Below are 5,456 nucleotides of genomic sequence, written 5' to 3'. Positions count from 1 at the left end.
GGAGAGTAGAGGTATGGCTTCACCAACGGTTTAGGTTAGGTGGAGCGGCAAGTCGTGCCCCTGCGGTGCTATCAGCCATGGGTAGCAGTCCTACCGGAGTTGGTTTGGGCGGATGGAGGACGAAGATCTGAGATTGAAGAAGCACGTTGACCGTTGGATGCCAATCCAATGACTATGCTGCAAGAATCCTTTTGTTGACTAAGTTGACAAAGCCTTGCGTAGGTTTCAACATAGTGTGTCCCATATGTCAGTCTCCAAACCTTTGGCGGACATACATCACATTTGCCAAAAAATGAATTTATAACCCATTTGTTGGGCATGCCAAACTTAAGACTGAAAGTTCCATCAAGGCCCACATCCATCCTTGTTCTTGAAAGATAGCAGCTAGGCTCGATGAAAAAACATGTTGGGGTGGGCTTGGCATTGTCCTATAATATTTTAGGTTGGGCATTTATCTCAAGCAAATAAAGTTGGTTAGACATGTGGAGGAAAAACAAAATCCACATTGGGCGGGCCACTGCCCAATTCATACTTGCTTGATCTCCCAAAAGAAAGTTGATACTTTCTCATTCCCGACGACAGCCTCTTCTTACAATTCACTTGTTTATTGGCTATACTGACAACTTGCTGGATCCCAAATGTTAGCATTATATTAGGGGGCAACACTTTTTTGCGCCTTTACTACTTCTCTAGTGCCAAAACATTTGTTTCGCGCCAGCTGATTTTGCGTTAGCTTATTTTCGCCTTCGTGGACATCAGAGATGGGTCCACTTACATCCCTAGCCGCGGACCATGGGGTGGCGGAAGCATGCGGTCCAGCCGACGCTGGTTTGGAGGGTGGAGGAAGAAGAAGACGAGAGACTGAAAATGAAGAGAAAAAGCTCGCCAACCTTTGGATATGAACCCAACAGCTGGTAGAAAGAAAAGTAGTTGTGTGCCCTTGACATCGATTTATTTAGACGAACATAGTAGTTGCATTCATTCCAAATTTGTCGCATTGCGACTGCATTATTAGAACACTTAAATAAAAAACCATACAAATAAGTCTTTAAATTTGGCAGTTGAAGTTGAACCAATAACTATACTAATAGCCATGGCCATGTCCTCCGCCACGGCCACCGTCGATGCCACAATCATGGCTGCCGCCACCCCCACATCCTCCACCATTGCCACCACTGTAGTAGAATGCGTGGAATGCAAAAAGTTGGAGTGGATGGCATGGAAATAAGCCTCGACAGCATTGGTGTCCAAGGCAGTCCATTTGTTTGTGGTATTGGGCAGGGCCATCGGCAAGCACGACACGAGGGGGGGGGGGAATCTACTACTCCGTCTCCGCATCCAGCTATGCATCCATCTCCAAGGCCGGATCCATCTCTTCCCACAAGGGGCTAGATGATCCATGTGAAGCTCCTCCTCTCCAAAACTGAAGATGAGTGGGTGCTCCTTCAGTTGTGCCATTTGACGAGGGAGTACTGGTGGATTGGAGATGGGAATGAGAGCCATCGAAGAGAGGTTTGGGGCGATAGAGGGGAGTGTGGCTGCCTATTATAGGCCACCTTGACTGCCATTAATAAGAGGTCAAAGAGGCGGCGGGTGTGCGACAGAGGGCTGTCAAAGGGCAAGTACCCCGGCGGGAAAAGCCATCGCCGCCTTCTCACATGATTCTCGGATGCATAGACTACCACGACTGGGATCACGCATAGTGGGCAGCCGACGGCCTCGCAGACTCCGTAATTGGGGGCACTAATGGCTACCTACCATCATCAGTGGTGCATGAGATGCCACATTTCTTCAATTCCCACACACAACGCGAGGAGGAAGAAAATTAAACTTCCCTCCTGCAGTGGTGGTTGAGGTGTGGCGAGAGCTAGAGTTAAGGAGGTCATGATGTGAGACAACATCGTCGGTTGTTGTGGGCGGCAGCATGCGGTCCAACCATGCTGGTTTGGGCGGGAGAAGGAACAAGCAGACATGAGACTGAAGAAGCATGTCAACCGTTGGATTGATATCCAATCTATGGGCTCTGCATGATTTTTAAAATGGGGCTCTTCATGATAGAACTTGTTTTTAAAAACATCGCATTGGCTCCCAATTGTTGGCCTCCCAACCCGTGGTGGACCGGCTGTCCATTTATTGGGCGAGCTAACCTACAAAAAACAACAATTTCTTTTTCATCAAGGCCCCACAAAAATATGTTTAATCTTGGGTGGTGGGGGGCTTAGATTCGGACTGGCTGGGCGGGGCGTTTTAACCAGCCGGGTTCCAGATGTGAGTCTGTAAAATCTGTTTGCCCCTCTATGTCCGTGCATGATGCACTAGTCATTCTTGTACGATCCAGTCGATCGTATGCCATGTAATGTACGTGTGTTTACAGGCTATTTTAGTGATCAATGCTTGGAAAGATTGAGCGAAAATAAATAAGAGTTGATGCGCTGGGACAATCCCCAACATATTATTGCCGTTCTTCTGGAGATGCACGGTGATCAAGCGCTTCTACACCAGTACACTCGGTGATTGATCAGCTCGCTCTTGTACGCTGTCGTGGACATATATAACCACAGTATCAGCGAGAGTCAGGTTTTTTCCTTGCGACTTACGGTGGGCAGCAGGAGACGACGCTAATTGCAATTAGCGCTAAACATCACATGATTTGCGCTGTAGGATTATTTGTTGTATGGAAACGCTCAAGTCCATGCTTCCCAAGCTTTCTTCCTTTTCCAGCTTAAGGGCTCTTTTGATTCACAGGGTTTGGGAAGCGTAGGAACAGAAAACGTACAGGAATAGAATGTACTATCCACGGAAATCCTACGCCAGGTAGCAAAACATAGGATTTTTTCCATGAAGTCCAACCTCATGCTTGTTTTTCTATGAAAATGAACTAAGAAGTTCCTATAGGATTGGTTCCCGAGGAATGCAATCCTGCGAATCAAACAACATTTAAAAGAGAAAATTCCAGAGGGTGTCAATCCTGTAAAATTCCTATGCAAATCCTGCAAATCAAAGGAAGCCTTAGTTGGTAAAGCTCCAGGTTACAATTCCACTATCAATTCATGTCACTAATGCACAATGTTGTTGAGAAAGGGCGCCCCTTAGCATTTTTTGTGGGTAGTATGATTGATCCAATCACGGCGAATGATGTCAACCCCTCTTTTGCGCCTAACTTGACTCTGATTCTCCCATTGTGAGAGTTGATCTAGGGTCTAGTCCGACTACATAATGGAATTTGTGAAAGCCCACGATCTTTCTGACTCAATCTATTACCCTTTAGGACGAAAATCTGATGAGGAAGTGAGAGAGGGGACACCAAACATAGGTGATGAGAAAGTGAGAGAGGGGACACCAAACATATATGCGCACCATTGTCTCAATCGAGTGGACTATGTCGGTACATGGAGGAAATGGTTGGGACAAAAAATGCAGGTTTTGCTTCTGCTTCCTTCGAGCTACCACATGATGGATTTGGATCTTGGCGCTTTGATAGGGGTAGTAGATACATGCGGTCTAATCTAGTTTGAGTTTGAGTATGAACTGACTTGTTTGTGCAAAATTTTGAGTTTTGGAAGTTTTTTCTAACACAGTATTAACGCAGACGGTTATACATACGCTCATACATTCACCCCTATAAATGCATGCACATCCTATCCCTATGAGCATCTCCGAGAGACTGAGCCGACATATCATCTTGAGATTGACGAAGTCGCTACATACGCCTTCGATTTTTGGAAGTTAAAAATAGTAGCATGGTTAGCTCCAACCTTTTTTAACCCCTCATTTTTAGGAGAGATTTAGGGGAGAAACTAATCAAGGAGTACCCCTTGCAGGAGCCCGGCAAGGGTCACTTTGGTGGGCTGAGAGTGTATCACTTGGCGCGCTCTCAGCCGCCGCCACATGTCGCATGTTGGGCACTCCCTTGGTTTTTTTTTCTATGCGCATTTCGGGGATTTAGATAGTTTTTTTGGGTGGGTTGGGGCAGGGGGTTGGCTTTTCGGTATTGCCCAGTTTTCCCTAGATTTTAAAGAAAAACATTTATTTTTTCCATGATTTTTTCTTGCATAGAGGCACAGATTTGCTTCCATAAGAGCCGAAAAAGGAAAAAAAAACATTTTTGCTTCCACAAGAGGCACACATATGTCTCTAAAAAATGTATGTTTTTCTTCCACAAGGTACATATTGCTTCTTGTGAAGGGCTGGAGGCACAAATTTGTTTTCGCAAGAGGCACAATTATGCCTCTTAGAAAAGAAAAAAAAGTGTTTTTCCTTCCACAAGAGGCATAAATTTGCTTCTCCTGAAGGCGTAGATTTGCTTCCGTAAGATCCGTGCCTCTCGGGAAAGGAGAAAAACACGTTTTTTTCTATGAGAGAGACGTATTTGCTTCTCGTGCATGCACAAATCTCCTTCCGCTCAGTAAAGGAAAAAATGTGTTTTTTTCTTCCATGAGAGGACACATTTTCTTTTCGTAGAGGGCCAAATTTGCTTCCACGAGAAGCACAAGTGTGCCTCCTGGAAAGGGAAAAAAGTGAAGATTTTTTTTGCTTCTGACTCTGATTTTAATAGTTTTTTGAGGTTTTTTGTGAAAAAGAAGTTCGTCGAAACCTATTAACATAGAATATAGTTTCAAAGATCTCAACACGAGAAATCCGACGATGAAAACGGTTCAGGATTTAGACGCACAGCTCAAGAGATAAAACATTTTGAAAAAATAAAATTACAAAATAAAGGGAAAACTCCCGGCCTGCGATAAGCGGTGCACACACCAGCGTCTGGTAAGGTAGGAGTGAACTTTGCAATGCAAAGAGTAACTTTAATTAGTAAATCCCGGAGATTTAGGGCCTGTTTGGTTCCAATAAGTCACCTGACTTATAAGTCAGGTGAATTAAAACCAGTGACTTATAAGTCATGCCCGTTTGGTTGTCATCTCATTTATACGTCATCTCACCACACCTTACCACTCAATCTACATCATGCAGGTGGGGATGATTTATAACTTTTAAGTTGGGGTGGAGCAATTTTTTTGAGACAATTTACGAAGCTTTATTACGACGTCACCAGTTGAACTGGGACGAAAGAAAGGTTCCCGGGATGGCCTAACCACACACGGCGGCCCACCCCTAAGTTCAAAGCATGCTTCGCTAAATTGTGAGCCGGATGGAGCAACTTATGACTTATAAGTTGGGATGACTTATAAGTTGGGTCTGTTTGGCAAAATAAGTCATTTTTTTTTACTTTTCGACTTATAAGTTAGTGACTTATTTGCAACCAAACAGGCCCTTAGGTTTAGAAAGGAGAGGAAGGATTAGACATGCACTTAGAAACGCTACAATCCCACGACGGCCCATCAGCCTGCCCATCAAGCCAATTCCAGAATCCAAGCCCGTATTTCACAGTCCTGCTCTGGGCCTGGATCGTTCTTGCCCGCCCGCCGCACCCCGGCGGAGCAAACCGCGGCCGCCCGCCC

This window comes from Triticum dicoccoides, chromosome 1B (genome assembly GCF_002162155.2).
Source record: "Triticum dicoccoides isolate Atlit2015 ecotype Zavitan chromosome 1B, WEW_v2.0, whole genome shotgun sequence".
Classification (NCBI taxonomy): domain Eukaryota; kingdom Viridiplantae; phylum Streptophyta; class Magnoliopsida; order Poales; family Poaceae; genus Triticum; species Triticum dicoccoides.
Note: the sequence above shows the minus strand (reverse complement) of the source record.